We start from the raw sequence: 23767 nt of genomic DNA, 5'->3' as shown, positions 1-23767 counted from the left end.
AGACGGAGACGGAGACAGAGACCGAGACAGAGACAGAGACAGAGACAGAGACAGATACAGAGACAGAGACAGAGACAGAGACAGAGACAGAGACAGAGAAAGAGACAGAGGCAGAGACAGAGACAGAGACAGAGACAGAGACAGCGACAGAGACAGAGACAGAGACAGAGACAGAGACAGAGACAGAGACAGAGACAGAGACAGAGACGGAGACAGAGACAGAGACAGAGACAGAGAGAGAGACAGAGACAGAGACAGCGACAGCGACAGAGACAGGGACAGAGAGAGAGACAGAGACGGAGACTGAGACAGAGACAGAGACAGAGATAGCGAGAGAGACAGAGATAGAGAGAGAGACAGAGATTGAGACAGAGACAGAGACAGACAGAGACAGAGACAGAGACAGAGACAGAGACAGAGACAGAGACAGAGACAGAGACAGAGACAGAGACAGAGACAGAGACAGAGACAGAGACAGAGACAGAGACAGAGACAGAGGCAGAGGCAGAGGCAGAGACTGCGACAGAGACAGTGACGGCGAGAGAGACAGAAACAGAGACAGAAACAGAGACAGACATAGAGACAGAGACAGAGGCAAAGACATAGACAGAGACAGAGACTGCGACAGAGACAGAGACCGCGAGAGAGACAGAGATAGAGACGGAGACAGAGACAGAGACAGAGAGAGAGACAGAGACAGAGACAGAGACGGAGACAGAGACAGAGACAGAGACAGAGACAGAGACAGCGACAGCGACAGAGACAGGGACAGAGAGAGAGACAGAGACAGAGACTGAGACAGAGACAGAGACAGAGATAGCGAGAGAGACAGAGATAGAGAGAGAGACAGAGATTGAGACAGAGACAGAGACAGACAGAGACAGAGACAGAGACAGAGACAGAGACAGAGACAGAGACAGAGACAGAGACAGAGACAAAGACAGAGACAGAGACAGACACAGATACAGAGACAGAGACAGAGACAGAGACAGAGACAGAGACAGAGGCAGAGACAGAGACAGAGACAGAGACGGAGGCAGAGACAGAGACAGAGACAGAGACAGAGACAGCGGCAGAGGCAGAGAGGTCGAGAGAGACAGAGATAGAGACGGAGACAGAGACAGAGACAGAGACAGAGATAGAGACAGAGACAGAGGCAGAGACAGAGGCAGAGACAGAGGCAGAGACAGAGACAGAGACAGGGACGGAGACAGAGACAGAGACCGAGATAGAGACAGAGACAGAGACAGAGGCAGAGGCAGAGGCAGAGGCAGAGACTGCGACAGAGACAGTGACGGCGAGAGAGACAGAAACAGAGACAGAAGCAGAGACAGACATAGAGACAGAGACAGAGACCGAGACAGAGAGAGAGACAGAGACAGAGACAGAGACAGAGACAGAGACAGAGACAGAGACAGAGCAAGAGACAGAGACAGACATAGAGACTGAGACAAAGGGCAGGGACAGAGGCAGAGACAGAGACAGATACAGAGACAGAGACTGAGACAGAGACAGAGACAGAGACAGAGACAGAGACAGAGACAGAGACAGAGACAGAGACAGAGACAGAGACAGAGACAGAGACAGAGACTCCGACAGAGACAGAGACAGCGAGAGAGACAGAGATAGAGACAGAGACAGAGACAGAGACAGAGACAGGGACAGAGACAGAGACAGAGACAGAAACAGAGACAGAAACAGAGACAGACATAGAGACAGAGACAGTGGCAGGGACAGAGGCAGAGAGAGAGAGACAGAGACAGAGACAGAGACAGAGACAGAGACAGAGACAGCGACAGCGACAGAGTCAGGGACAGAGACAGAGACAGAGACAGAGACAGAGGCAGAGACAGAGACAGATACAGAGACAGAGACAGATACAGAGACAGAGACAGAGACGGAGACAGAGACAGAGACAGAGACAGAGACAGCGACAGCGACAGAGACAGGGACAGAGAGAGAGACAGAGACAGAGACTGAGACAGAGACGGAGACAGAGATAGCGAGAGAGACAGAGATAGAGACAGAGACAGAGATTGAGACAGAGACAGGGACAGACAGAGACAGAGACAGAGACAGAGACAGAGACAGAGACAGAGACAGAGACAGAGACAGAGACAGAGACAGAGACAGAGACAGAGACAGAGACAGAGACAGAGACAGAGACAGAGACAGAGACAGAGACAGAGACAGAGACAGAGACAGAGACAGAGACAGAGACAGAGACAGAGACAGAGACAGAGACGGTGTGAGAGACAGAGATAGAGACAGAGACAGAGACAGAGACAGAGACAGAGAGGTCGAGAGAGACAGAGATAGAGACGGAGACAGAGACAGAGACAGAGGCAGAGGCAGAGACTGCGACAGAGACAGTGACGGCGAGAGAGACAGAGATAGAGACAGAGACAGAGACAGAGGCAGAGGCAGAGGCAGAGGCAGAGACTGCGGCAGAGACAGTGACGGCGAGAGAGACAGAAACAGAGACAGAAGCAGAGACAGACATAGAGACAGAGACAGAGGCAGGGACAGGGGCAGAGACAGAGACAGAGACAGAGACTGCGACAGAGACAGAGACAGAGACTGCGACAGAGACAGAGACACGGAGAGAGACAGAGATAGAGACATAGACAGAGACAGAGACAGAGACAGAGACAGCGAGAGAGACAGAGATAGAGACAGAGACAGAGACAGAGACAGAGACATATACAGAGACAGAGACAGAGACAGAGACAGAGACAGAGACAGAGACAGAGACAGAGAAAGAGACAGAGACAGACATAGAGACAGAGACAAAGGGCAGGGACAGAGGCAGAGACAGAGACAGATACAGAGACAGAGACTGAGACAGAGACAGAGACAGAGACAGAGACAGAGACAGAGACAGAGACAGAGACAGAGACAGAGACAGAGACAGAGACAGAGACAGAGACAGAGACTCCGACAGAGACAGAGACAGCGAGAGAGACAGAGATAGAGACAGAGACAGAGACAGAGACAGGGACAGAGACAGAGACGGAGACAGAGACAGAAACAGAGACAGAAACAGAGACAGACATAGAGACAGAGACAGAGGCAGGGACAGGGGCAGAGACAGAGACAGAGACAGAGACTGCGACAGAGACAGAGACACGGAGAGAGACAGAGATAGAGACAGAGACAGAGACAGAGACAGAGACAGCGAGAGAGACAGAGATAGAGACAGAGACAGAGACAGAGACAGAGACAGAGACATATACAGAGACAGAGACCGAGATAGAGACAGAGACAGAGACAGAGGCAGAGGCAGAGGCAGAGGCAGAGGCAGAGACTGCGACAGAGACAATGACGGCGAGAGAGACAGAAACAGAGACAGAAACAGAGACAGACATAGAGACAGAGACAGAGGCAGAGACATAGACAGAGACAGAGACTGCGACAGAGACAGAGACCGCGAGAGAGACAGAGATAGAGACAGAGACAGAGACAGAGACAGAGAGAGAGACAGAGACAGGGACAGAGACAGAGACAGAGACAGAGACAGCGACAGCGACAGAGACAGGGACAGAGAGAGAGACAGAGACAGAGACTGAGACAGAGACAGAGACAGAGATAGCGAGAGAGACAGAGATAGAGACAGAGACAGAGGCAGAGACAGAGGCAGGGACAGAGGCAGACACAGAGACAGAGACAGAGACATGGACAGGGACAGAGGCAGAGGTAAAAGCAGAGACAGAGACAGCGAGAGAGATAGAGATAGAGGCAGAGACAGAGACAGAGTCAGAGACAGAGACAGAGGCGGAGGCAGAGAGGTCGAGAGAGACAGAGATAGAGACGGAGACAGAGACAGAGACAGAGACGGCGAGAGAGACAGAGACAGAGACAGAGACAGATACAGAGACAGAGACAGAGGCAGAGGCAGCGGCAGAGACTGCGACAGAGACAGTGACGGCGAGAGAGACAGAGATAGAGACAGAGACAGAGACAGAGACAGAGACGGAGACAGAGACAGAGACAGCGACAGAGACAGAGACAGCGACAGCGACAGAGACAGGGCCAGAGAGAGAGACAGAGACAGAGACAGAGACTGAGACAGAGACAGAGACAGAGATAGCGAGAGAGACAGAGAAAGAGACAGAGACAGAGATTGAGACAGAGACAGAGACAGACAGAGACAGAGACAGAGACAGAGACAGAGACAGAGACAGAGACAGAGACAGAGACAGAGACAGAGACAGAGACAGAGACAGAGACAGAGACAGAGACAGGGACAGAGACAGAGACAGAGACAGAGACAGAGACAGAGACAGAGACACAGACAGAGACAGAGACAGACACAGATACAGAGGCAGAGACAGAGACAGAAGCAGAGACAGAGACAGAGACAGAGACGGAGGCAGAGACAGAGACAGAGACAGAGACAGAGACAGAGACAGAGGCAGAGGCAGAGAGGTCGAGAGAGACAGAGATAGAGACGGAGACAGAGACAGAGACAGAGACAGAGACAGCGGCAGAAGCAGAGACAGAGACGGAGACGGAGACAGAGACAGAGACAGAGGCGGAGACAGAGACGGAGACAGAGACAGAGACAGAGACAGAGACAGAGACAGAGACAGAGATTGAGACAGAGACAGAGACAGACAGAGACAGAGACAGAGACAGAGACAGAGACAGAGACAGAGACAGAGACAGAGACAGAGACAGAGACAGAGACAGAGACAGAGACAGAGACAGAGACAGAGACAGAGACAGAGACAGAGACAGAGACAGAGACAGAGACAGAGACAGAGACAGAGACAGAGACAGAGACAGCGACAGCGACAGAGACAGAGACAGAAACAGAGACAGAGTCAGAGACAGACATAGAGACAGAGACAAAGGGCAGGGACAGAGGCAGAGACGGAGACAGATACAGAGACAGAGACAGAGACAGAGACAGAGACAGAGACAGAGACAGAGACAGAGACAGAGACAGAGACAGAGACAGAGGCAGAGGCAAAGGCAGAGGCAGAGACTGCGACAGACACAGTGACGGCGAGAGGGACAGAGATAGAGACAGAGACAGAGACAGAGACAGAGACAGAGACGGAGACAGAGACAGAGACAGAGACAGAGACAGCGACAGCGACAGAGACAGGGACAGAGAGAGAGACAGACACAGAGACTGAGACAGAGACAGAGACAGAGATAGCGAGAGAGACAGATATAGAGACAGAGACAGAGATTGAGACAGACACAGATACAGAGGCAGAGACAGAGACAGAAGCAGAGACAGAGACAGAGACAGAGACGGAGGCAGAGACAGAGACAGAGACAGAGACAGAGACAGAGACAGAGGCAGAGGCAGAGAGGTCGAGAGAGACAGAGATAGAGACGGAGACAGAGACAGAGACAGAGACAGAGACAGCGGCAGAGGCAGAGAGGTCGAGAGAGACAGAGATAGAGACGGAGACAGAGACAGAGACAGAGACGGCGAGAGAGACAGAGACAGAGACAGAGACAAATACAGAGACAGAGACAGAGACAGAGGCAGGGACAGAGGCAGAGACAGAGACAGAGACAGAGACAGCGACAGAGACAGAGACCGCGAGAGAGACAGAGATAGAGACAGAGACAGAGACAGAGACAGCGAGAGAGACAGAGATAGAGACAGAGACAGAGACAGAGACAGAGACAGAGACAGAGACCGCGAGAGAGACAGAGATAGAGACAGAGACAGAGACAGAGACAGCGAGAGAGACAGAGATAGAGACAGAGACAGAGACAGAGACAGAGACAGAGACAGAGACTGCGACAGAGACAGAGACCGCGAGAGAGACAGAGATAGAGACAGAGACAGAGACAGAGACTGAGACAGCGAGAGAGACAGAGACAGAGACAGAGACAGAGACAGAGACAGAGACAGAGACAAAGACAGAGGCAGAGAGAGAGACGGCGAGAGAGACAGAGATAGAGACAGAGACAGAGACAGAGACAGAGATAGAGACAGAGACAGAGACAGACACAGATACAGAGGCAGAGACAGAGAAAGAAGCAGAGACAGAGACAGAGACAGAGACGGAGGCAGAGACAGAGACAGAGACAGAGACAGAGACAGAGACAGAGACAGAGACAGAGACAGAGACAGAGACAGAGACTCAGACAGCGAGAGAGACAGAGACAGAGACAGAGACAGAGACAGAGACAGAGACAGAGACAGATACAGATACAGAGACAGAGACAGATACAGAGACAGAGACAGATACAGAGACAGAGACAGATACAGAGCCAGAGACAGGTACAGAGACAGAGACAGAGACAGAGACAGAGACAGAGGCAGAGGCAGAGGCAGAGACTGCGACAGAGACAGTGACGGCGAGAGAGACAGAGATAGAGACAGAGACAGAGACAGAGACAGAGACAGAGACAGAGACGGAGACAGAGACAGAGACAGAGACAGAGACAGAGACAGCGACAGCGACAGAGACAGGGACAGAGAGAGAGACAGAGACAGAGACTGAGACAGAGACAGAGACAGAGATAGCGAGAGAGAGAGAGATAGAGACAGAGACAGAGATTGATACAGAGACAGAGACAGACAGAGACAGAGACAGAGACAGAGACAGAGACAGAGACAGAGACAGAGACAAAGACAGAGGCAGAGACAGAGACGGCGAGAGAGACAGAGATAGAGACAGAGACAGAGACAGAGACAGAGATAGAGAAAGAGACAGAGACAGACACAGATACAGAGACAGAGACAGAGACAGAAGCAGAGACAGAGACAGAGACAGAGACGGAGGCAGAGACAGAGACAGAGACAGAGACGGAGGCAGAGACAGAGACAGAGACAGAGACAGAGACAGAGACAGAGACAGAGACAGAGACAGAGACAGAGACAGAGACAGAGACAGAGACAGAGACAGAGACAGAGACAGAGACAGAGACAGAGACAGAGACAGAGACAGAGACAGAGACACAGACAGAGACAGAGACAGACACAGATACAGAGGCAGAGACAGAGACAGAAGCAGAGACAGAGACAGAGACAGAGACGGAGGCAGAGACAGAGACAGAGACAGAGACAGAGACAGAGACAGAGGCAGAGGCAGAGAGGTCGAGAGAGACAGAGATAGAGACGGAGACAGAGACAGAGACAGAGACAGAGACAGCGGCAGAGGCAGAGAGGTCGAGAGAGACAGAGATAGAGACGGAGACAGAGACAGAGACAGAGACGGCGAGAGAGACAGAGACAGAGACAGAGACAGATACAGAGACAGAGACAGAGACAGAGGCAGAAGCAGAGACAGAGACAGATACAGAGACAGAGACAGAGACAGAGACAGAGACAGAGACAGAGACAGAGGCAGAGGCAAAGTTAGAGGCAGAGACTGCGACAGAGACAGTGACGGCGAGAGAGACAGAGATAGAGACAGAGACAGAGACAGAGACAGAGACAGAGACGGAGACAGAGACAGAGACAGAGACAGAGACAGAGACAGCGACAGCGACAGAGACAGGGACAGAGAGAGAGACAGACACAGAGACTGAGACAGAGACAGAGACAGAGACAGCGAGAGAGACAGATATAGAGACAGAGACAGAGATTGAGACAGAGACAGAGACAGACAGAGACAGAGACAGAGACAGAGACAGAGACAGAGACCGAGACAGAGACAGAGATAGAGACGGAGACGGAGACAGAGACAGAGACAGAGACAGAGACAGAGACAGAGACGGAGACAGAGACAGAGACAGAGACAGAGACAGAGACAGAGACGGAGACAGAGACAGAGACAGAGACAGAGACAGAGGCAGAGGCAAAGTTAGAGGCAGAGACTGCGACAGAGACAGTGACGGCGAGAGAGACAGAGATAGAGACAGAGACAGAGACAGAGACAGAGACAGAGACAGAGACAGAGACAGAGACAGAGACGGAGACGGAGACAGAGACAGAGACAGAGGCGGAGACAGAGACGGAGACAGAGACAGAGACAGAGACAGAGACAGAGACAGAGACAGAGAAAGAGACAGAGACAGAGACAGCGACAGCGACAGAGACAGAGACAGAAACAGAGACAGTGTCAGAGACAGACATAGAGACAGAGACAAAGGGCAGGGACAGAGGCAGAGACGGAGACAGATACAGAGACAGAGACAGAGACAGAGACAGAGACAGAGACAGAGACAGAGACAGAGACAGAGACAGAGACAGAGACAGAGACAGACATAGAGACAGAGACAAAGGGCAGGGACAGAGGCAGAGACAGAGACAGATACAGAGACAGAGACTGAGACAGAGACAGAGACAGAGACAGAGACAGAGACAGAGACAGAGACAGAGACAGAGACAGAGACAGAGACAGAGACTCCGACAGAGACAGAGACAGCGAGAGAGACAGAGATAGAGACAGAGACAGAGACAGAGACAGGGACAGAGACAGAGACAGAGACAGAGACAGAAACAGAGACAGAAACAGAGACAGACGTAGAGACAGAGACAGAGACAGTGGCAGGGACAGAGGCAGAGACAGAGACAGAGACAGAGACAGAGACAGAGACAGCGACAGCGACAGAGTCAGGGACAGAGAGAGAGACAGAGATAGAGACAGAGACAGAGACAGAGACAGAGACAGAGACAGAGACAGAGACAGAGACAGAGACAGATACAGAGACAGAGACAGAGACAGAGACAGAGACAGAGACAGAGACAGAGACAGAGACAGAGACAGAGACAGAGACAGATACAGAGACAGAGACAGATACAGAGACAGAGACAGAGACGGAGACAGAGACAGAGACAGAGACAGAGACAGCGACAGCGACAGAGACAGGGACAGAGAGAGAGACAGAGACAGAGACTGAGACAGAGACAGAGACAGAGATAGCGAGAGAGACAGAGATAGAGACAGAGACAGAGACAGAGGCAGAGGCAGAGGCAGAGGCAGAGACTGCGACAGAGACAGTGACGGCGAGAGAGACAGAAACAGAGACAGAAGCAGAGACAGACATAGAGACAGAGACAGAGGCAGGGACAGGGGCAGAGACAGAGACAGAGACAGAGACTGCGACAGAGACAGAGACCGCGAGAGAGACAGAGATAGAGACAGCGACAGAGACAGAGACAGAGACAGCGAGAGAGACAGAGATAGAGACAGAGACAGAGACAGAGGCAGAGACAGAGGCAGAGGCAGAGGCAGAGGCAGAGGCAGAGACTGCGACAGAGACAATGACGGCGAGAGAGACAGAAACAGAGACAGAAACAGAGACAGACATAGAGACAGAGACAGAGGCAGAGACATAGACAGAGACAGAGACTGCGACAGAGACAGAGACCGCGAGAGAGACAGAGATAGAGACAGAGACAGAGACAGAGACAGAGAGAGAGACAGAGACAGAGACAGAGACAGAGACAGGGACGGAGACAGAGACAGAAACCGAGATAGAGACAGAGACAGAGACAGAGGTAGACGCAGAGGCAAAGGCAGAGGCAGAGACTGCGACAGAGACAGTGACGGCGAGAGAGACAGAAACAGAGACAGAAACAGAGGCAGACATAGAGACAGAGACAGCGGCAGGGACAGAGGCAGAGACAGAGACAGAGACAGAGACTGCGACAGAGACAGAGACCGCGAGAGAGACAGAGATAGAGACAGCGACAGAGACAGAGACAGAGACAGCGAGAGAGACAGAGATAGAGACAGAGACAGAGACAGAGACAGAGACAGAGACAGAGACAGAGACTGCGACAGAGACAGAGACAGAGACAGATACAGAGACAGAGACAGATACAGAGACAGAGACAGAGACGGAGACAGAGACAGAGACAGAGACAGAGACAGCGACAGCGACAGAGACAGGGACAGAGAGAGAGACAGAGACAGAGACTGAGACAGAGACAGAGACAGAGATAGCGAGAGAGACAGAGATAGAGACAGAGACAGAGACAGAGGCAGAGGCAGAGGCAGAGGCAGAGACTGCGACAGAGACAGTGACGGCGAGAGAGACAGAAACAGAGACAGAAGCAGAGACAGACATAGAGACAGAGACAGAGGCAGGGACAGGGGCAGAGACAGAGACAGAGACAGAGACTGCGACAGAGACAGAGACCGCGAGAGAGACAGAGATAGAGACAGCGACAGAGACAGAGACAGAGACAGCGAGAGAGACAGAGATAGAGACAGAGACAGAGACAGAGGCAGAGACAGAGGCAGAGGCAGAGGCAGAGGCAGAGGCAGAGACTGCGACAGAGACAATGACGGCGAGAGAGACAGAAACAGAGACAGAAACAGAGACAGACATAGAGACAGAGACAGAGGCAGAGACATAGACAGAGACAGAGACTGCGACAGAGACAGAGACCGCGAGAGAGACAGAGATAGAGACAGAGACAGAGACAGAGACAGAGAGAGAGACAGAGACAGAGACAGAGACAGAGACAGGGACGGAGACAGAGACAGAAACCGAGATAGAGACAGAGACAGAGACAGAGGTAGACGCAGAGGCAAAGGCAGAGGCAGAGACTGCGACAGAGACAGTGACGGCGAGAGAGACAGAAACAGAGACAGAAACAGAGGCAGACATAGAGACAGAGACAGCGGCAGGGACAGAGACAGAGACAGAGACAGAGACAGCGACAGCGACAGAGACAGGGACAGAGAGAGAGACAGACACAGAGACTGAGACAGAGACAGAGACAGAGATAGCGAGAGAGACAGATATAGAGACAGAGACAGAGATTGAGACAGACACAGATACAGAGGCAGAGACAGAGACAGAAGCAGAGACAGAGACAGAGACAGAGACGGAGGCAGAGACAGAGACAGAGACAGAGACAGAGACAGAGACAGAGGCAGAGGCAGAGAGGTCGAGAGAGACAGAGATAGAGACGGAGACAGAGACAGAGACAGAGACAGAGACAGCGGCAGAGGCAGAGAGGTCGAGAGAGACAGAGATAGAGACGGAGACAGAGACAGAGACAGAGACGGCGAGAGAGACAGAGACAGAGACAGAGACAAATACAGAGACAGAGACAGAGACAGAGGCAGGGACAGAGGCAGAGACAGAGACAGAGACAGAGACAGCGACAGAGACAGAGACCGCGAGAGAGACAGAGATAGAGACAGAGACAGAGACAGAGACAGCGAGAGAGACAGAGATAGAGACAGAGACAGAGACAGAGACAGAGACAGAGACAGAGACCGCGAGAGAGACAGAGATAGAGACAGAGACAGAGACAGAGACAGCGAGAGAGACAGAGATAGAGACAGAGACAGAGACAGAGACAGAGACAGAGACAGAGACTGCGACAGAGACAGAGACCGCGAGAGAGACAGAGATAGAGACAGAGACAGAGACAGAGACTGAGACAGCGAGAGAGACAGAGACAGAGACAGAGACAGAGACAGAGACAGAGACAGAGACAAAGACAGAGGCAGAGAGAGAGACGGCGAGAGAGACAGAGATAGAGACAGAGACAGAGACAGAGACAGAGATAGAGACAGAGACAGAGACAGACACAGATACAGAGGCAGAGACAGAGAAAGAAGCAGAGACAGAGACAGAGACAGAGACGGAGGCAGAGACAGAGACAGAGACAGAGACAGAGACAGAGACAGAGACAGAGACAGAGACAGAGACAGAGACAGAGACAGAGACAGAGACTCAGACAGCGAGAGAGACAGAGACAGAGACAGAGACAGAGACAGAGACAGAGACAGAGACAGATACAGATACAGAGACAGAGACAGATACAGAGACAGAGACAGATACAGAGACAGAGACAGATACAGAGCCAGAGACAGGTACAGAGACAGAGACAGAGACAGAGACAGAGACAGAGGCAGAGGCAGAGGCAGAGACTGCGACAGAGACAGTGACGGCGAGAGAGACAGAGATAGAGACAGAGACAGAGACAGAGACAGAGACAGAGACAGAGACGGAGACAGAGACAGAGACAGAGACAGAGACAGAGACAGCGACAGCGACAGAGACAGGGACAGAGAGAGAGACAGAGACAGAGACTGAGACAGAGACAGAGACAGAGATAGCGAGAGAGAGAGAGATAGAGACAGAGACAGAGATTGATACAGAGACAGAGACAGACAGAGACAGAGACAGAGACAGAGACAGAGACAGAGACAGAGACAGAGACAAAGACAGAGGCAGAGACAGAGACGGCGAGAGAGACAGAGATAGAGACAGAGACAGAGACAGAGACAGAGATAGAGAAAGAGACAGAGACAGACACAGATACAGAGACAGAGACAGAGACAGAAGCAGAGACAGAGACAGAGACAGAGACGGAGGCAGAGACAGAGACAGAGACAGAGACGGAGGCAGAGACAGAGACAGAGACAGAGACAGAGACAGAGACAGAGACAGAGACAGAGACAGAGACAGAGACAGAGACAGAGACAGAGACAGAGACAGAGACAGAGACAGAGACAGAGACAGAGACAGAGACAGAGACAGAGACAGAGACACAGACAGAGACAGAGACAGACACAGATACAGAGGCAGAGACAGAGACAGAAGCAGAGACAGAGACAGAGACAGAGACGGAGGCAGAGACAGAGACAGAGACAGAGACAGAGACAGAGACAGAGGCAGAGGCAGAGAGGTCGAGAGAGACAGAGATAGAGACGGAGACAGAGACAGAGACAGAGACAGAGACAGCGGCAGAGGCAGAGAGGTCGAGAGAGACAGAGATAGAGACGGAGACAGAGACAGAGACAGAGACGGCGAGAGAGACAGAGACAGAGACAGAGACAGATACAGAGACAGAGACAGAGACAGAGGCAGAAGCAGAGACAGAGACAGATACAGAGACAGAGACAGAGACAGAGACAGAGACAGAGACAGAGACAGAGACAGAGGCAGAGGCAAAGTTAGAGGCAGAGACTGCGACAGAGACAGTGACGGCGAGAGAGACAGAGATAGAGACAGAGACAGAGACAGAGACAGAGACAGAGACGGAGACAGAGACAGAGACAGAGACAGAGACAGAGACAGCGACAGCGACAGAGACAGGGACAGAGAGAGAGACAGACACAGAGACTGAGACAGAGACAGAGACAGAGACAGCGAGAGAGACAGATATAGAGACAGAGACAGAGATTGAGACAGAGACAGAGACAGACAGAGACAGAGACAGAGACAGAGACAGAGACAGAGACCGAGACAGAGACAGAGATAGAGACGGAGACGGAGACAGAGACAGAGACAGAGACAGAGACAGAGACGGAGACAGAGACAGAGACAGAGACAGAGACAGAGACAGAGACGGAGACAGAGACAGAGACAGAGACAGAGACAGAGGCAGAGGCAAAGTTAGAGGCAGAGACTGCGACAGAGACAGTGACGGCGAGAGAGACAGAGATAGAGACAGAGACAGAGACAGAGACAGAGACAGAGACAGAGACAGAGACAGAGACAGAGACGGAGACGGAGACAGAGACAGAGACAGAGGCGGAGACAGAGACGGAGACAGAGACAGAGACAGAGACAGAGACAGAGACAGAGACAGAGAAAGAGACAGAGACAGAGACAGCGACAGCGACAGAGACAGAGACAGAAACAGAGACAGTGTCAGAGACAGACATAGAGACAGAGACAAAGGGCAGGGACAGAGGCAGAGACGGAGACAGATACAGAGACAGAGACAGAGACAGAGACAGAGACAGAGACAGAGACAGAGACAGAGACAGAGACAGAGACAGAGACAGAGACAGACATAGAGACAGAGACAAAGGGCAGGGACAGAGGCAGAGACAGAGACAGATACAGAGACAGAGACTGAGACAGAGACAGAGACAGAGACAGAGACAGAGACAGAGACAGAGACAGAGACAGAGACAGAGACAGAGACTCCGACAGAGACAGAGACAGCGAGAGAGACAGAGATAGAGACAGAGACAGAGACAGAGACAGGGACAGAGACAGAGACAGAGACAGAGACAGAAACAGAGACAGAAACAGAGACAGACGTAGAGACAGAGACAGAGACAGTGGCAGGGACAGAGGCAGAGACAGAGACAGAGACAGAGACAGAGACAGAGACAGCGACAGCGACAGAGTCAGGGACAGAGAGAGAGACAGAGATAGAGACAGAGACAGAGACAGAGACAGAGACAGAGACAGAGACAGAGACAGAGACAGAGACAGATACAGAGACAGAGACAGAGACAGAGACAGAGACAGAGACAGAGACAGAGACAGAGACAGAGACAGAGACAGAGACAGATACAGAGACAGAGACAGATACAGAGACAGAGACAGAGACGGAGACAGAGACAGAGACAGAGACAGAGACAGCGACAGCGACAGAGACAGGGACAGAGAGAGAGACAGAGACAGAGACTGAGACAGAGACAGAGACAGAGATAGCGAGAGAGACAGAGATAGAGACAGAGACAGAGACAGAGGCAGAGGCAGAGGCAGAGGCAGAGACTGCGACAGAGACAGTGACGGCGAGAGAGACAGAAACAGAGACAGAAGCAGAGACAGACATAGAGACAGAGACAGAGGCAGGGACAGGGGCAGAGACAGAGACAGAGACAGAGACTGCGACAGAGACAGAGACCGCGAGAGAGACAGAGATAGAGACAGCGACAGAGACAGAGACAGAGACAGCGAGAGAGACAGAGATAGAGACAGAGACAGAGACAGAGGCAGAGACAGAGGCAGAGGCAGAGGCAGAGGCAGAGGCAGAGACTGCGACAGAGACAATGACGGCGAGAGAGACAGAAACAGAGACAGAAACAGAGACAGACATAGAGACAGAGACAGAGGCAGAGACATAGACAGAGACAGAGACTGCGACAGAGACAGAGACCGCGAGAGAGACAGAGATAGAGACAGAGACAGAGACAGAGACAGAGAGAGAGACAGAGACAGAGACAGAGACAGAGACAGGGACGGAGACAGAGACAGAAACCGAGATAGAGACAGAGACAGAGACAGAGGTAGACGCAGAGGCAAAGGCAGAGGCAGAGACTGCGACAGAGACAGTGACGGCGAGAGAGACAGAAACAGAGACAGAAACAGAGGCAGACATAGAGACAGAGACAGCGGCAGGGACAGAGGCAGAGACAGAGACAGAGACAGAGACTGCGACAGAGACAGAGACCGCGAGAGAGACAGAGATAGAGACAGCGACAGAGACAGAGACAGAGACAGCGAGAGAGACAGAGATAGAGACAGAGACAGAGACAGAGACAGAGACAGAGACAGAGACAGAGACTGCGACAGAGACAGAGACAGAGACAGATACAGAGACAGAGACAGATACAGAGACAGAGACAGAGACGGAGAGAGAGACAGAGACAGAGACAGAGACAGCGACAGCGACAGAGACAGGGACAGAGAGAGAGACAGAGACAGAGACTGAGACAGAGACAGAGACAGAGATAGCGAGAGAGACAGAGATAGAGACAGAGACAGAGACAGAGGCAGAGGCAGAGGCAGAGGCAGAGACTGCGACAGAGACAGTGACGGCGAGAGAGACAGAAACAGAGACAGAAGCAGAGACAGACATAGAGACAGAGACAGAGGCAGGGACAGGGGCAGAGACAGAGACAGAGACAGAGACTGCGACAGAGACAGAGACCGCGAGAGAGACAGAGATAGAGACAGCGACAGAGACAGAGACAGAGACAGCGAGAGAGACAGAGATAGAGACAGAGACAGAGACAGAGGCAGAGACAGAGGCAGAGGCAGAGGCAGAGGCAGAGGCAGAGACTGCGACAGAGACAATGACGGCGAGAGAGACAGAAACAGAGACAGAAACAGAGACAGACATAGAGACAGAGACAGAGGCAGAGACATAGACAGAGACAGAGACTGCGACAGAGACAGAGACCGCGAGAGAGACAGAGATAGAGACAGAGACAGAGACAGAGACAGAGAGAGAGACAGAGACAGAGACAGAGACAGAGACAGGGACGGAGACAGAGACAGAAACCGAGATAGAGACAGAGACAGAGACAGAGGTAGACGCAGAGGCAAAGGCAGAGGCAGAGACTGCGACAGAGACAGTGACGGCGAGAGAGACAGAAACAGAGACAGAAACAGAGGCAGACATAGAGACAGAGACAGCGGCAGGGACAGAGGCAGAGACAGAGACAGAGACAGAGACTGCGACAGAGACAGAGACCGCGAGAGAGACAGAGATAGAGACAGCGACAGAGACAGAGACAGAGACAGCGAGAGAGACAGAGATAGAGACAGAGACAGAGACAGAGACAGAGACAGAGACAGAGACAGAGACTGCGACAGAGACAGAGACCGCGAGAGAGACAGAGATAGAGACAGAGACAGAGACAGAGACTGAGACAGCGAGAGAGACAGAGACAGAGACAGAGGCAGAGACAGAGACAGAGACAGAGACGGAGGCAGAGACAAGGACAGAGTCAGAGACAGAGACAGAGGCAGAGGCAGAGAGGTCGAGAGAGACAGAGATAGAGACGGAGACAGAGACAGAGACAGAGACGGCGAGAGAGACAGAGACAGAGACAGAGACAGATACAGAGACAGAGACAGAGGCAGAGGCAGCGGCAGAGACTGCGACAGAGACAGTGACGCGAGAGAGACAGAGATAGAGACAGAGACAGAGACGGAGACAGAGACAGAGACAGCGACAGAGACAGAGACAGCGACAGCGACAGAGACAGGGCCAGAGAGAGAGACAGAGACAGAGACTGAGACAGAGACAGAGACAGAGATAGCGAGAGAGACAGAGATAGAGACAGAGACAGAGATTGAGACAGAGACAGAGACAGACAGAGACAGAGACAGAGACAGAGACAGAGACAGAGACAGATACAGAGACAGAGACAGAGGCAGAGGCAGCGGCAGAGACTGCGACAGAGACAGTGACGGCGAGAGAGACAGAGATAGAGACAGAGACAGAGACAGAGACAGAGACGGAGACAGAGACAGAGACAGCGACAGAGACAGAGACAGCGACAGCGACAGAGACAGGGCCAGAGAGAGAGACAGAGACAGAGACTGAGACAGAGACAGAGACAGAGATAGCGAGAGAGACAGAGATAGAGACAGAGACAGAGATTGAGACAGAGACAGAGACAGACAGAGACAGAGACAGAGACAGAGACAGAGACAGAGACAGAGACAGAGACAGAGACAGAGACAGAGACAGAGACAGAGACAGAGACAGAGACAGAGATAGAGACAGAGACAGAGACAGAGACAGAGGCAGGGACAGGGGCAGAGACAGAGACAGAGACAGAGACTGCGACAGAGACAGAGACCGCGAGAGAGACAGAGATAGAGACAGCGACAGAGACAGAGACAGAGACAGCGAGAGAGACAGAGATAGAGACAGAGACAGAGACAGAGGCAGAGACAGAGGCAGAGGCAGAGGCAGAGGCAGAGGCAGAGACTGCGACAGAGACAATGACGGCGAGAGAGACAGAAACAGAGACAGAAGCAGAGACAGACATAGAGACAGAGACAGAGGCAGAGACATAGACAGAGACAGAGACTGCGACAGAGACAGAGACCGCGAGAGAGACAGAGATAGAGACAGAGACAGAGACAGAGACAGAGAGAGAGACAGAGACAGAGACAGAGACAGAGACAGGGACGGAGACAGAGACAGAAACCGAGATAGAGACAGAGACAGAGACAGAGGTAGACGCAGAGGCAAAGGCAGAGGCAGAGACTGCGACAGAGACAGTGACGGCGAGAGAGACAGAAACAGAGACAGAAACAGAGGCAGACATAGAGACAGAGACAGCGGCAGGGACAGAGGCAGAGACAGAGACAGAGACAGAGACTGCGACAGAGACAGAGACCGCGAGAGAGACAGAGATAGAGACAGCGACAGAGACAGAGACAGAGACAGCGAGAGAGACAGAGATAGAGACAGAGACAGAGACAGAGACAGAGACAGAGACAGAGACAGAGACAGAGACTGCGACAGAGACAGAGACAGAGACAGATACAGAGACAGAGACAGATACAGAGACAGAGACAGAGACGGAGAGAGAGACAGAGACAGAGACAGAGACAGCGACAGCGACAGAGACAGGGACAGAGAGAGAGACAGAGACAGAGACTGAGACAGAGACAGAGACAGAGATAGCGAGAGAGACAGAGATAGAGACAGAGACAGAGACAGAGGCAGAGGCAGAGGCAGAGGCAGAGACTGCGACAGAGACAGTGACGGCGAGAGAGACAGAAACAGAGACAGAAGCAGAGACAGACATAGAGACAGAGACAGAGGCAGGGACAGGGGCAGAGACAGAGACAGAGACAGAGACTGCGACAGAGACAGAGACCGCGAGAGAGACAGAGATAGAGACAGCGACAGAGACAGAGACAGAGACAGCGAGAGAGACAGAGATAGAGACAGAGACAGAGACAGAGGCAGAGACAGAGGCAGAGGCAGAGGCAGAGGCAGAGGCAGAGACTGCGACAGAGACAATGACGGCGAGAGAGACAGAAACAGAGACAGAAACAGAGACAGACATAGAGACAGAGACAGAGGCAGAGACATAGACAGAGACAGAGACTGCGACAGAGACAGAGACCGCGAGAGAGACAGAGATAGAGACAGAGACAGAGACAGAGACAGAGAGAGAGACAGAGACAGAGACAGAGACAGAGACAGGGACGGAGACAGAGACAGAAACCGAGATAGAGACAGAGACAGAGACAGAGGTAGACGCAGAGGCAAAGGCAGAGGCAGAGACTGCGACAGAGACAGTGACGGCGAGAGAGACAGAAACAGAGACAGAAACAGAGGCAGACATAGAGACAGAGACAGCGGCAGGGACAGAGGCAGAGACAGAGACAGAGACAGAGACTGCGACAGAGACAGAGACCGCGAGAGAGACAGAGATAGAGACAGCGACAGAGACAGAGACAGAGACAGCGAGAGAGACAGAGATAGAGACAGAGACAGAGACAGAGACAGAGACAGAGACAGAGACAGAGACTGCGACAGAGACAGAGACCGCGAGAGAGACAGAGATAGAGACAGAGACAGAGACAGAGACTGAGACAGCGAGAGAGACAGAGACAGAGACAGAGGCAGAGACAGAGACAGAGACAGAGACGGAGGCAGAGACAAGGACAGAGTCAGAGACAGAGACAGAGGCAGAGGCAGAGAGGTCGAGAGAGACAGAGATAGAGACGGAGACAGAGACAGAGACAGAGACGGCGAGAGAGACAGAGACAGAGACAGAGACAGATACAGAGACAGAGACAGAGGCAGAGGCAGCGGCAGAGACTGCGACAGAGACAGTGACGCGAGAGAGACAGAGATAGAGACAGAGACAGAGACGGAGACAGAGACAGAGACAGCGACAGAGACAGAGACAGCGACAGCGACAGAGACAGGGCCAGAGAGAGAGACAGAGACAGAGACTGAGACAGAGACAGAGACAGAGATAGCGAGAGAGACAGAGATAGAGACAGAGACAGAGATTGAGACAGAGACAGAGACAGACAGAGACAGAGACAGAGACAGAGACAGAGACAGAGACAGATACAGAGACAGAGACAGAGGCAGAGGCAGCGGCAGAGACTGCGACAGAGACAGTGACGGCGAGAGAGACAGAGATAGAGACAGAGACAGAGACAGAGACAGAGACGGAGACAGAGACAGAGACAGCGACAGAGACAGAGACAGCGACAGCGACAGAGACAGGGCCAGAGAGAGAGACAGAGACAGAGACTGAGACAGAGACAGAGACAGAGATAGCGAGAGAGACAGAGATAGAGACAGAGACAGAGATTGAGACAGAGACAGAGACAGACAGAGACAGAGACAGAGACAGAGACAGAGACAGAGACAGAGACAGAGACAGAGACAGAGACAGAGACAGAGACAGAGACAGAGACAGAGACAGAGATAGAGACAGAGACAGAGACAGAGACAGAGGCAGGGACAGGGGCAGAGACAGAGACAGAGACAGAGACTGCGACAGAGACAGAGACCGCGAGAGAGACAGAGATAGAGACAGCGACAGAGACAGAGACAGAGACAGCGAGAGAGACAGAGATAGAGACAGAGACAGAGACAGAGGCAGAGACAGAGGCAGAGGCAGAGGCAGAGGCAGAGGCAGAGACTGCGACAGAGACAATGACGGCGAGAGAGACAGAAACAGAGACAGAAGCAGAGACAGACATAGAGACAGAGACAGAGGCAGAGACATAGACAGAGACAGAGACTGCGACAGAGACAGAGACCGCGAGAGAGACAGAGATAGAGACAGAGACAGAGACAGAGACAGAGAGAGAGACAGAGACAGAGACAGAGACAGAGACAGAGACAGGGACGGAGACAGAGACAGAAACCGAGATAGAGACAGAGACAGAGACAGAGGTAGACGCAGAGGCAAAGGCAGAGGCAGAGACTGCGACAGAGACAGTGACGGCGAGAGAGACAGAAACAGAGACAGAAACAGAGGCAGACATAGAGACAGAGACAGCGGCAGGGACAGAGGCAGAGACAGAGACAGAGACAGAGACTGCGACAGAGACAGAGACCGCGAGAGAGACAGAGATAGAGACAGCGACAGAGACAGAGACAGAGACAGCGAGAGAGACAGAGATAGAGACAGAGACAGAGACAGAGACAGAGACAGAGACAGAGACAGAGACTGCGACAGAGACAGAGACCGCGAGAGAGACAGAGATAGAGACTGAGACAGAGACAGAGACTGAGACAGCGAGAGAGACAGAGACAGAGACAGAGGCAGAGACAGAGACAGAGACAGAGACGGAGGCAGAGACAAGGACAGAGTCAGAGACAGAGACAGAGGCAGAGGCAGAGAGGTCGAGAGAGACAGAGATAGAGACGGAGACAGAGACAGAGACAGGGACGGCGAGAGAGACAGAGACAGAGACAGAGACAGATACAGAGACAGAGACAGAGGCAGAGACAGAGACAGCGACAGCGACAGAGACAGGGCCAGAGAGAGAGACAGAGACAGAGACTGAGACAGAGACAGAGACAGAGATAGCGAGAGAGACAGAGATAGAGACAGAGACAGAGATTGAGACAGAGACAGAGACAGACAGAGACAGAGACAGAGACAGAGACAGAGACAGAGACAGAGACAGAGACAGAGACAGAGACAGAGACAGAGACAGAGACAGAGACAGAGATAGAGACAGAGACAGAGACAGAGACAGAGGCAGGGACAGGGGCAGAGACAGAGACAGAGACAGAGACTGCGACAGAGACAGAGACCGCGAGAGAGACAGAGATAGAGACAGCGACAGAGACAGAGACAGAGACAGCGAGAGAGACAGAGATAGAGACAGAGACAGAGACAGAGGCAGAGACAGAGGCAGAGGCAGAGGCAGAGGCAGAGGCAGAGACTGCGACAGAGACAATGACGGCGAGAGAGACAGAAACAGAGACAGAAGCAGAGACAGACATAGAGACAGAGACAGAGGCAGAGACATAGACAGAGACAGAGACTGCGACAGAGACAGAGACCGCGAGAGAGACAGAGATAGAGACAGAGACAGAGACAGAGACAGAGAGAGAGACAGAGACAGAGACAGAGACAGAGACAGGGACGGAGACAGAGACAGAAACCGAGATAGAGACAGAGACAGAGACAGAGGTAGACGCAGAGGCAAAGGCAGAGGCAGAGACTGCGACAGAGACAGTGACGGCGAGAGAGACAGAAACAGAGACAGAAACAGAGGCAGACATAGAGACAGAGACAGCGGCAGGGACAGAGGCAGAGACAGAGACAGAGACAGAGACTGCGACAGAGACAGAGACCGCGAGAGAGACAGAGATAGAGACAGCGACAGAGACAGAGACAGAGACAGCGAGAGAGACAGAGATAGAGACAGAGACAGAGACAGAGACAGAGACAGAGACAGAGACAGAGACTGCGACAGAGACAGAGACCGCGAGAGAGACAGAGATAGAGACTGAGACAGAGACAGAGACTGAGACAGCGAGAGAGACAGAGACAGAGACAGAGGCAGAGACAGAGACAGAGACAGAGACGGAGGCAGAGACAAGGACAGAGTCAGAGACAGAGACAGAGGCAGAGGCAGAGAGGTCGAGGGAGACAGAGATAGAGACGGAGACAGAGACAGAGACAGAGACGGCGAGAGAGACAGAGACAGAGACAGAGACAGATACAGAGACAGAGACAGAGGCAGAGGCAGCGGCAGAGACTGCGACAGAGACAGTGACGGCGAGAGAGACAGAGATAGAGACAGAGACAGAGACAGAGACAGAGACGGAGACAGAGACAGAGACAGAGACAGCGACAGAGACAGAGACAGCGACAGCGACAGAGACAGGGCCAGAGAGAGAGACAGAGACAGAGACTGAGACAGAGACAGAGACAGAGATAGCGAGAGAGACAGAGATAGAGACAGAGACAGAGATTGAGACAGAGACAGAGACAGACAGAGACAGAGACAGAGACAGAGACAGAGACAGAGACAGAGACAGAGACAGGGACAGAGACAGAGACAGAGACAGAGACAGAGACAGAGACAGAGACAGAGACAGAGACAGAGACAGAGACAGAGACAGAGACAGAGACAGAGACAGAGACACAGACAGAGACAGAGACAGACACAGATACAGAGGCAGAGACAGAGACAGAAGCAGAAACAGAGACAGAGACAGAGACGGAGACGGAGGCAGAGACAGAGACAGAGACAGAGACAGAGACAGAGGCAGAGGCAGAGAGGTCGAGAGAGACAGAGACAGAGACAGAGACAGAGACAAAGACAGAGGCAGAGAGAGAGACGGCGAGAGAGACAGAGATAGAGACAGAGACAGAGACAGAGACAGAGATAGAGACAGAGACAGAGACAGACACAGATACAGAGACAGAGACAGAGACAGAAGCAGAGACAGAGACAGAGACAGAGACGGAGGCAGAGACAGAGACAGAGACAGAGACAGAGACAGAGACAGAGACAGAGACAGAGACAGAGACAGAGACAGATACAGATACAGAGACAGAGACAGATACAGAGACAGAGACAGATACAGAGACAGAGACAGATACAGAGACAGAGACAGAGACAGAGACAGAGACAGAGACAGAGGCAGAGGCAGAGGCAGAGACTGCGACAGAGACAGTGACGGCGAGAGAGACAGAGATAGAGACAGAGACAGAGACAGAGACAGAGACAGAGACAGAGACGGAGACAGAGACAGAGACAGAGACAGAGACAGAGACAGAGACAGCGACAGCGACAGAGACAGGGACAGAGAGAGAGGCAGAGACAGAGACTGAGACAGAGACAGAGACAGAGATAGCGAGAGAGAGAGAGAGATAGAGACAGAGACAGAGATTGATACAGAGACAGAGACAGACAGAGACAGAGACAGAGACAGAGACAGAGACAGAGACAGAGACAGAGACAGAGACAGAGACAGAGACAGGGACAGAGACAGAGACAGAGACAGCGAGGGAGACAGAGATAGAGACAGAGACAGAGACAGAGACAGAGACAGAGACAGAGACTGCGACAGAGACAGAGACCGCGAGAGAGACAGAGATAGAGACAGAGACAGAGACAGAGACTGAGACAGCGGGAGAGACAGAGACAGAGACAAAGACAGAGGCAGAGACAGAGACGGCGAGAGAGACAGAGATAGAGACAGAGACAGAGACAGAGACAGAGATAGAGAAAGAGACAGAGACAGACACAGATACAGAGACAGAGACAGAGACAGAAGCAGAGACAGAGACAGAGACAGAGACGGAGGCAGAGACAGAGACAGAGACAGAGACAGAGACAGATACAGATACAGAGACAGAGACAGAGACAGATACAGAGACAG

Source organism: Megachile rotundata, chromosome 3 (assembly GCF_050947335.1).
Source record: "Megachile rotundata isolate GNS110a chromosome 3, iyMegRotu1, whole genome shotgun sequence".
Classification (NCBI taxonomy): domain Eukaryota; kingdom Metazoa; phylum Arthropoda; class Insecta; order Hymenoptera; family Megachilidae; genus Megachile; species Megachile rotundata.
Note: the sequence above shows the minus strand (reverse complement) of the source record.